The 11,677-nt window shown below is 38.6% G+C and overlaps 1 pseudogene; it reads right to left on the bottom strand.

The window, feature by feature from the left end:
* Positions 1-1,482: 1,482 nt before the first annotated feature.
* LOC123978272 lies at positions 1,483-6,932 on the bottom strand (annotated as a pseudogene).
* Positions 6,933-11,677: the final 4,745 nt, after the last annotated feature.

The raw sequence follows: 11,677 nt of genomic DNA, 5'->3' as shown, positions 1-11,677 counted from the left end.
TTTTTGTGAAAAGCTTTAAAATTGCATCAAGTTTTAAGGATGTCAAAGGAAATGCTGAAGTCAGACACACACTCGCTGACCAAAAAAATTTTTTTACTGTCGAATCAAAAGTCACTGAAGGTGAAAGTGGCTGTTATATTACATGTTTGTTGCCTGAGTAGTGGAACAAACTGCAAATCGTCCAAGCTGGTGTTGAGGTCTGAAGAAGAAAAAGTTCCCCTTCAGTGGCTTCAATCTTATTTGTTTTTTAAATATAAAGTAACTATAAGTAGTGCTATAATTGAACAACTCTGTGGTCCAACAAACCATTCATTATTTACTGCACTGAAAAAAATTAGACATAAATAACTTCTTGATCTATTTTTGCTAAATATATTTTTTTGCTTAAACCCTGATTTGAACTGTGAAAGTAATATTTTCTCCTGTGTTTTTTAATTATTTGTCCAAATAGTTGAAACTAAACATTGAACATAACATTGAGGTGTAATTTATGCACACTGAGTTAATGAGAAACCTCAAAACCCAAAGAGAAATTTTAATTTAACTGGATTTAATGGAAGCAAACATGTTTAGTTTAGTCCAGTATTATTCTGTCTTTACGTTTCAACTTTTCTACCTGGATCCTTTTTGTCCATGTTTTATGTGACTCCAATGATAAAAATAATAATTTTACCTCTTGGTTCAACTGCTGCCTATCGTGTGACTTTGGTATTTTTAACCCTTAAAAACACCAAAGTTACACAATCACACAAAAAAACTAACCGACAGAGGCAGGGGGAAACCAGTGACTCCCATGTTCTGTGAGGTAAAATTACTAATTTGATCAATGGAGTCTGGTGGCTTTGACCAGAGGGATACTGGACCAATGTTTTTAAAAATGTCCCAAATAAGTCACATAGCATGGGGAAATGTTTTTATTTATTTATTTATTAATTAATAGCACAAAAGACAGATATAAATCTATAAAAATGAAAGGATTATGCAGGAGAGGGGAGAACCCCTAAGGGTCCATAGTAAAACCTCCCCTCTGGATTTTCAGTTGATATTATACAGATTTATTATTAAAAAATAAAGGTTCAGGTGAAAAATACAGGAGTTATAGAAATGGGTTTGTTGTAAGTTTATTGACCCTGTATTTGAAATCATATATGCCTAGTTGCTGAAGGGTCGTCTTATTAGCAGTAATGATGTCTTCCAGCCTGTGGGAGGCGCTGTGACCACGTGATGAGCAGATGGGACCATTTCTGAGGCAGAGGAGGTTGTTTGAGCTTCAGAATAAATAAAAATGAGACATCAACTCTTCGAAGTTAATATTAATAAAGCTTTTAATAATGTCGTCTTTTAGAAGTTAACAAAAACCTGCCTGTCTGTAAAGATGTGAAATTATTCTACATATAATCTAGATATCCCTTAATATAAATTTAGGCGCTAAAGGGCGCCAGAGGCTAAAGGATGTGACAGATCGTTCATATGTTAGTCCCGTCATATGCTGCATTCAAACACTGATAGGTTGATTTTATGGATTATCTGACACAGAAAACAATCCAAAGGATAACAGTGAAAAATAAAATAAAAACAACATCCAACATGGTAGAAGAGAAAGAAAACACAAAGAAGCACAAACCATTCAACATAAAAAACTAAACAACACAATCCTAAAATCCAAAAGCACAACACCACAATTAAAGAAATAAAAAAGAACTCCACATCAAAAAGAAAAAGCAGTAAGAATATCATTTCAAATGACATTATCAATCTGTTACCCTGATCCATAAAAATGTCCTGCTGACCCAACATGAAGCTGAACACCACCAGTAAAAAGCACACACCTGGTATTATAGCTGCTGAGTATGCAGGACCTCTGTTATCTGAGAACATTGAGGAGCATACCCGTACATCTGTCTCAATATTAAGACACTTTTTGAAGTTGATGCCTTCTCCAAAGTTGATGATGTTTGTCAGCTTGCTCAGGAGCAGCGAGTCAACGTCATTGTTGAGGTTGATTTCTTCGTGGTAGTTCTTCACAGGGAAGATGCAGTTCATGGGAATACCCACGTCTGCACTGAACTGCTCCACAGATCCACGCATTTTACAATGAAGACCGGTACTGTAAAACTGAACGTGTTGACTACCATCTGAGCTTAATTAACAGAAGTTAGCTGGATCCAAACTAAGACCTCTGTTGTAACTTTGCAACTACTTTCTGTCGTCAGGTTTAGGATGCTGCGTAAAACAATTCAATAGTAAAGACAACACAACAATCATAGCCTCTCCACGTGGACCTTAATCCAAAGATTTACAAAATTTTTAAATGACACAAAAAAAAAGATGACTGGCGAGATATAAGAACTCTGACTTGGCCAGGTGCCGAGTTTGGGTATCAGATTCAGTATAGGGAGAAATGTGATTCCTCTTTTCAAGTTCAGAATATTACCTATTAAACCTACCTTATTCTTCAGGAACTTGCTCCTGTAGACGTTCTTTAAATCTTGTTTGATTTCAGGACAGGCTTCATCAATTCTGGTGAGGATGGCCACTTGAGGAATTCCTGCCAGGAGAACACAAAACTACTGAATCATGTAACTGACCACAGCTGCTGTTCTCTGTGATGATGGAAACTACAAACAGCTGCAGGAGGAGAGTGTTTGAGAGTCAGAACATTTAAAGCAGAGTACCAATCTGTGTGATCTATTAAAACCCAATAAAGAGAAGAATAATCAGAGATTTGTCCGCTCACCCATGTTGGTGGCTTCCATCCTGATGTTCCGAATCTTCTGCACAGTTACAGCTGTCTTTTGAGACGCTGTGTTGGCATCAACAACACAGACCAGAACGTGCACTTTGTCGTTGGCAGTTGGAGATTTGTTGTAGAACTGATCCTCCTCTGACAACGCTGATTCAGGTTTGAACTGGAAAACAAATTGAAATCCAGTTAATCAACAGTTACAATATGTATAAATATATCATTCAAAATAACTGTAACCGTCCTTCACATGTCCCTTCAAAGCCAGTTTGATGTCTTCCTCCTGGACACCTTTGATTGGTTCCAGGCCCATGATGTCACTGAAGACAAAAAGGTAAAAGGACTCTTTTTGGACTTTCTTTTTGTATCTTGTAGTTTGAGTACTGTAAAGCACATACGGAGAAAAGGTCATACCGTCCTGGTGAAACTGTCGTAAGAGATGTTTTCTGCCAAAGCCAGTGTGTACATTCTGCCATGTAACAGGCTTTGAACAGAGTTGATGAAACTGGACTTTCCAGCTCCAACCGACCCATGAAGAAGAATCCCAAGCCGCTAGCCTTCATCATGAGGTGTGTAGTTCTTCACATACTGCAGAGCGCTCTGTTTGTCTCTGCTCAGGGAAGAAAACATTACATTAGAGTATAGACAAAACTAATTTTACAGAGAGTTTTCATTTTCTGTTTGGTGCCCAGGGCCCGTATTTATCAAGCTTCTCAGAATTACTCATAAGAACTCTGCTAAGAACTGACTTGGTAGTAAAAATATTCTTGGCTCAAAGCTGTGCTTAAAAGTTAGTTATCAAGCATCTCAATCCAAATTTGAGTGAAGTGTAGGACTAAATCTTAAATGTCAGTCTTAGTGCTGATTCACGACTCTTTGCTGTGCTGCAAACAGGATTTTCAGATAAGTTCACATTGAATGGGGAAATTCCTAACAGGAGTGTACGTTCAACACACATTTGCTAATTAAGATTTTTTTGAAGAGAATACATTATGGATATTTGCATGAACTGTGTTTGCTTCTGTCGGATTACGAGGTGTGTTGCTGGGAAGTTGATGAAACGCGTGACAATGTGTGCCGTTGTAAGTGCCACAATTGTTTCCCCAACTATTCGGCTTATTGATGGTTGTGACGAGCCAAAATCATCAGCATTGCTGTGTTTGTCCTGTGGTAAAGAAACAAAGCATCACCACCACCTTCAGTTTAGCTGAAAACGTTTTGCTGCGTAAAGTCAGCGGTGAGATGACATCCCTCACCAACCAGCTGACAAAGTTTGCGCAGTCCGACCCCGTCTAATTAGCTGCGTGTTGTCAAATAATTAGAAACATTCTTCTTCTCCTGAAAATATTTCTTCACAAGCCCCTACTGGCAGCTCCTAACCACTTGAGAGTCCTCTGGAGCGGTCTTAAATAACTGGGAGAGTGAGTGATTCTCAGCTTTGAGAAATTTGATAACTTGCTTTTATACTTACGTTTGAAAGTAGGAATACATTTCAGGATATCTCAGCACTTAAGACTAAAATGACACTTTAAGAAGCTTGATAAATACGAGCCCTGATGTCACTCAACAAATTAATCAGGAAGTCAGGCTTTTGTTGACACAGTAAACATTGACAGTGCAAACACACTCACTTCCTGTTTATTGTCCTCCATGATTTGCTGAGAACTGACAAACACAGCTCAAGTTCAGATAAAACTAAACATTATGAAAAAGCAGTCATCATTAATCTATCATCTGGAAGAAATATGTTTTTTTTTAAACAATCTTACGTGGAGGGTGTTCGGATGCAACTGGTTTGGAGTTTCTCTCATGGCTGGAGAATATTTAAACACATCAAAATTATACATTATCAGAAAACGATGAAGTAGTTTATAGACTTAAAAACCCAGAATTTAAATAAATAAAACTAAATAAAAAACAGGCACATAATCAAAAAAGTATAAAGCTTAAAAATGTGATTCATTTAGTCATGTTGACGTCAGTTCATACAATGATTCTACTTAACTATAAAGCAGATTAACAAGGAGAAATACACATTAACACATTTAGATGAATGTAACAGAAGAGTAGTACCTGTGCTGTTGTTGCGTCCTGGAACAAAGTAAAAGAATTAATATGAGCCTTGGACTAAGTGTAGTAATCTATGTAGACTTAATGTTATTTTTATTTTTCAAGACACACACACCTGAAAAGAAGTTGCCCTTAGTCTCTAGACCTCAACCTACACAGTTTCATTTTCATCAGGGCGTTTTCTTTTATTCCCTGTCGTGAGAGATCTAAACACTCACAATCCCACCAACAGTATAGAAGCAGTAAGGTCTTGATATAAGTGCAATATCTTAACTGTAATTACTGAGGCATTAGGGGAGGATTCATTTTCCTTCTAAAGGTACAGTTCATCCCGAAAATCAATAAACACATATTTTCCTCGTACCTGTAGTGCTATTTATTTTTGTTTTAGTGTGAGTTGCCGTGTCATTCATAACAAAAGTTATGCACTTTTCATATAGACCAGGTCTAGAATTATTTACTCTAGTAATATTATTTACAGAGACCTAACAGGGGTGTGTCCAGGGATTGGCCTGGGGTGTCATAGGCCACACCTGAAATCTGATTGGCAACCCCAGGTGCCACCCTATTATCCTAAAGAGTGATGAGCTATCTGCAAGATCAGAGGCGGGAGATTAGTATGATTATTTGATAAGAAAACTGGACAACAGTGCAAGTTCCACATGAGATGTAAAATAATAGTAATGATAGTGGTAATCATACAAATATCGGGTGTCGCGCAGGAACATGGGGGCAGCAGGAAGCCCACAATCACAGATTAATGGGTGGGACAAAAACTTGACTTTCACCCAGGAGACCGGTGTTCATTGTATTTGGTTAAGTTGTGTCGATTACTTAGCTTTTGCAAGTTACGTTAGTGTAACGTTGTTAGTTTAACCCAAGCCATGATCTTTTCCTGAACCTGACCAAACGTCAATCATGTGTTGTATTTAGAAATCTAACTTGGATGTCGCATATTTATTGTTGGTAATGTGGAAGGAAAAACCCTTAGATTGGGCCCCAGGTGTAATGGGTCCTCACTCTCACACTTTGTATTCTTCAATGTAACTTTTGTATATAAATTGTATTCTTTTCAATAAAACACAGATTCCAGTAAATTTAAATTGAACTCAAGTTTAGAAAATAATTTCAAACATCTGCAAAACACAAATACATGTGTATCCGAGCTGGTCCCGGAGGGAAAACTCATCCAACTCTGTGTTACATTGATTGATATACTATGTCAGTCTCCTCCTCTTGTTTGTCTTATGGGAAGCCACACCTTCTCCAACGTTCACAGCCACACATAATCAATATTAAACCAATAGTGTAATCTACCCTGTAACACTTCTAAAGAAATAATGATATGACAGTGATCAATAAAGCACCACGCATAAAATGAGTCATCATCAACACTGGCACAAGTTTATGTGCTGAGTCATATGATGACCTTCACGGCCTTCAGAGTTGCAGTCTACTTGCAAAGGCACTTTTCTCACCAGTCCATCCTGCAGATACCCGGCCTGTCTCCTCTGAGTGGACCAGAGACGTTCCAAAGAGCAAAGAGCGTCTCTGTGGAAGCCAAAGAGGTCGGGGTGTTTATCAGGGGAACTACAGCTCGCTGCTTGTTTAGGACACGCTTGTTGTCCCACAAAAGAAACCTTACACTTAAGATACTGTTCCAGCACCACCCACAGATAGTCGACTACAATAACTTCATGAAATGACAATAGCAAGCGGTTCTGTATTCGGCTGTGTTTTCTCAGTATTTTATTTATGGCTGCACCTTTACATCAAGGGGAAATATGATATATATAATTTCGTTGACTTTATTTGACATAACCAGATACACATTTTCATACCTACTCACACAAAAAAAATATATGTTAGCATCTTCGGCTCTACTATAATTTAAAATAAAGTTATCATGGTTTGAACATTTGAATAATTAACATGAGTGTAATACATATGAATATGTAGGTAGCCTATATGTTTAAAAAAGCTGCAATCTACTGAATGTCCACTAACTAACTGTTAAAATGAAAATACTAACCTTATGCAGAGACTAACTTCATCCTGAACCACCAATCAGAACCGTTTGGACTACTTAATTAATTTTGCAGCTCGAATTTAAGGTTAAATAACCATTTCCATCAGTATTGTCCTGGAAGTTAAGATGTTCTTCCCAATTTCAGTGATCCTTATGAAATGTTTTTACTATTATAATCTTTAATGATTGACAATAACTTCCTTTCCTTTTTATCAAATGATTAAAACTCAGAACGGTATAACTGTTATGACATTTAAGAGTTGATTGTGGAAATGTATTTGATTAAAACGCAAATAGACTTCAAGAACATATTAAAGTGAAGTAAAGTGTTGCCCCAAGCAACAAATCACAGCGCCACATGCTCCCTCTCTCTCTCCACTCTTCTCCAAGCAACGGCAACACCCAAGATTCCGGCCGGTACTGCCGAGCAACTTACTTTCACGAGGTCCCACAAACCTTTGTTGAATTTATCTTTTCTTTGTTTTGTTTGCTAAAGTTATCAGACCGTTAAGCCACGCAACTTTGAATTCAGGAACAACCCTTTTAAGCTTTATTTCAGTCGAATTAACTTCCGTCACTCCTCCCAACTACAACGAGGGGCGGCTGTGGCTCAGGAGGTAGAGCGGGTTGCCCGTTAATCGTAAGGTCGGCGGTTCAATCCCTGGCTCCCCCTGATTGCGTGTCGAAGTGTCCTTGGGCAAGATACTGAACCCCGATTTGCCCCTGGCGGCTGTTCCGCCAGTGTATGAATGGGTGTTTCCGTTTGAGCACTTAGGCTCAGTGTATGAATGTGTGTGACTTGTGAATGCAGATGTAGCGCTTTGAGTGGTCGAAAAGACTAGAAAGGCGCTATACAAGTACGGAGCATTTAACGAGTCGGAGGCCAGCCACGTGGGTTAGTTATGCCAACTGTACTTTGTTAGTCACTTTAGTTATCTAATAACTTTCACCTTAATCACAGGAACTGTGGTCACTGGACGGAGGGTTCATGACTTTGATTTGTGACTGATTGATTAAATTGATTTTAAAATGATTAAGCAATTACTAGGGCGGCACGGTAGTGCAGTGGTTAGCACTGTCGCCTCATTCGTCTATGTGTGGCCCTGCGATGGACTGGCGACCTGTCCAGGGTGTACCCCGCCTTTCGCCCAATGCCATCTGGGATTGGCTCCAGCCCCCCGCAACCCTGTACGCAGGATAAGAGGTTGATGATGGATGGATGGATGGAAGCAATTACTAGCTAACTGATCACTAGTAAATACTTGTGTAATTATTAAAAACCATACCTAAGGTGTCCTGAAGGCCTTAGGCAAACGGAATTTCAGGTGGTGCCCCAAATTGAATTAATATTTCCGAATATTATTATTCATAACTTTATTAACCATAACTAGGTACACTACATTATTTTATGCAAATGGTACCCTTTTCCAATGTTTTTTTGTCTGTGACTAATTGGGAAAACTTCCTTTTTGTTTAATCTGAAATGCTAATATATATATATATATATATATATATATATATATATATATATATATATATATATACACACACTATATGTGTGTGTGTGTTATTGTTTGACTTTGGTGTTTTTAACCCTTTAAAACATAAATATGAGCAGTGGAGACAGAAATATTAAAGGAATGCTAATCTGATGTGTGTGTGAGAATGCCTGAATGTACTTCATGCCACCCCTTCACAAGTCAGTTGTCCCAGTTAGTCACATAGACACAGAAACATGGTTAAAAACATCTGAAGTTACCCTCTAGCATGACAACAACCAAGATTAATATATTGGAAAACAGATTAAATGACTGTTTTGTTTTGAATAAATAATGTCAGAGTTTTAAAAATGTAGTTACTACGGTGTAACCATCTCCACATGTCCCTTCATCACCCGTCTGACATCTTTCATGTGATATCTCCTGGCTGCTGCCTTTTCAGGCCCATCCTGTCAAAAGGGTAAAAAGTGTTTGGGTTCCCGTTTTGGATCCTGTAGGTTTTGTAGTTGTTTACATACTGCAGAGCCACCTGTTTTTCTCTGTATATTTCGTTTTATTTTACTTGAAATGTTGCCATATTTTAATATAGGCCTAAACTGTGTAGCATGAAGGAACTACAGATTCCGTTTCGTTATGCAACCTTGTGCTGAATAATGACTAATAAAAACCTTATACCTTGAAAGAGGCAGTTCAAGAGTTCACTACTGTTCACTGACTCCTTTTTAAAAGCTGTTAAAACATTTGGTCTTTTATTTGCACCAGCTCTACAGTTTATTAGGTACACGGTTACAAACAAATGCTATATAACAAGAACATAATATAATTAAACACAAAGAGGCAAAATACTAGACAGAATATTAAAAAATGAGCATACAATTTTCAGTTGTCTTCATCTGCTGATTACCCTGTCATTTGAACTCTGGTTCACTGAACAAATCTATACTATGCTAATGTCTCAGTTTGCTTCCCAGTTCACACTAAACATTTTTATTAATTTCTCAAGTCAAACGGTTGGCGTCCCTTTTTCACCACTGCTGCGGTAAATGACTTCAGTCAAACATGGTTACACAGACAACCTTAAACTGTTTGTATTTTATGTGTTTTGAATTTAGTTGTCAAAATCTCACAGTGAAGTCCGTTTAGCAGCCGTGAATTAACAAGAAACCTCAAACTCCTGCGAGAAGCTCTGACCTGCAGGAAGTAAACCACGGTTGCTGATGCTGATCAGTCTGACAACAACAGTTTTAGGTCTGTATGATTTCAAATACAGGATCAATAAACTTACAACAATACCATTTGTATTAAAGACTAACTTCTGTATTTTTCTCACTGGGCCCTATTTTACCATGTTCTTCTGTCTACTGGACTAATTGGGACATTTTTTGAAATTGGTCCAGTATCACTCTGGTCAAAGTCACCAGACTCAGTTTGAAAGTATTGGAGTTGCTGGTCTACCGCTGCCTCGGTTGGCTCTGTTACTGTTTGTGTGACTTTGTTCTTTGTGTTCTTGGATGACTTTGGTGTTTTTGATGTGGTGGTAAAAAAACGCTAACGTCACCCATTAAACCCTTTCAAAGGTCTCCTCATCAATGTGTGAGGATCTTGAGCTGAGGAACATAGAACCCTGGGAACACAGATACGCTCCAAACAGAATGGGAACAGTTTAACATCAGAGGAGGATTTATAGAAAAACTTAGACCTGTTGTGCTGGAGGGGCGAAAGTGAAAGGAGAAATGTGTGTCGAGGGAATAATCGTAGCAACTTATGTAAGTTATACAGTCACTGGTAATAAAGTAATATAGTAATTTATATATCAATTATTGATTCTACTGTAGCGTATTTCTGAACGTCCCAGCCTCTTAATGCCACTCTCAGATTTTCTCTTTAATCAGCCCAGTTCCTTTTTTTCTGGACTGTTACCTCTAGCCACATCTGTGACTTCTACATTCTCTACATGAGTCAGTCACTGCAAATTTAAATTAATAGGACTACTAATTTGTTTTATTTATTTATTTGACCTTTATTTAAATAGGGGGAAAGACCCATTGAGATAAAATCTCTTTTTTTTAAGGGTACCCTGGACAAGACAGGGATCAGGACAGCAAGTCTGACAGGACATAAAACAACAATAAAAAATACAATCAAAACATTTACCCTTTGCAAATTTATTCATTTAGCTGATGCTTTTATCCAAAGCGACTTACAATTGCTATACATGTCAGAGGTTGCACGCCTCTGGAACAACTAGGGGTTAAGTGTCTTGCTCAGGGTCACAGTGGTGAATTGAACCCGGGTCTCTCACACCAAAAAGACATGTATCTTATCCATTGTGCATCTCATACACCTTTTACCTACACTCACCTAAAGGATTATTAGTTCAATTTCTCATTAATGCAATTATCTAATCAACTAATCACATGCCAGTTGCTTCAATGCATTTAGGGGTGTGTTCCTGGTCAAGACAATCTCCTGAACTCCAAACTGAATGTCAGAATGGGAAAGAAAGGTGATTTAAGCAATTTTGAGCGTGGCATGGTTGTTGGTGCCAGACGGGCCGGTCTGAGTATTTCACAGTCTGCTCAGTTACTGGGATTTTCACGCACAACCATTTCTAGGGTTTACAAAGAATGGTGTGAAAAGGGAAAAACATCCAGTATGCGGCAGTCCTGTGGGCGAAAATGCCTCGTTGATGCTAGAGGTCAGAGGAGAATGGACCGACCGATTCAAGCTGATAGAAGAGCAACTTTGACTGAAATAACCACTCGTTACAACCGAGGTATGCGGCAAAGCATTTGTGAAGCCACAACACGCACAACCTTGAGGCGGATGGGCTACAACAGCAGAAGACCCCACCGGGTACCACTCATCTCCACTACAAAAGGAAAAAGAGGCTACAATTTGCAAGAGCTCACCAAAATTGGACAGTTGAAGACTGGAAAAATGTTGCCTGGTCTCATGAGTCTCGATTTCTGTTGAGACATTCAGATGGTAGAGTCAGAATTTGGCGTAAACAGAATGAGAACATGGATCCATCATGCCTTGTTACCACTGTGCAGGCTGGTGGTGGTGGTGTAATGGTGTGGGGGATGTTTTCTTGGCACACTTTAGGCCCCTTAGTGCCAATTGGGCATGGTTTAAATGCCACGGCCTACCTGAGCATTGTTTCTGACCATGTCCATCCCTTTATGGCCACCATGTACCCATCCTCTGATGGCTACTTCCAGCAGGATAATGCACCATGTCACAAAGCTCCAATCATTTCAAATTGGTTTCTTGAACATGACAATGAGTTCACTGTACTAAAATGGCCCCCACAGTCACCAGATCTCAACCCAA

This window comes from Micropterus dolomieu, linkage group LG10 (assembly GCF_021292245.1).
Source record: "Micropterus dolomieu isolate WLL.071019.BEF.003 ecotype Adirondacks linkage group LG10, ASM2129224v1, whole genome shotgun sequence".
Lineage (NCBI taxonomy): Eukaryota > Metazoa > Chordata > Actinopteri > Centrarchiformes > Centrarchidae > Micropterus > Micropterus dolomieu.
This window is presented reverse-complemented; position numbering and strand designations above follow the sequence as displayed.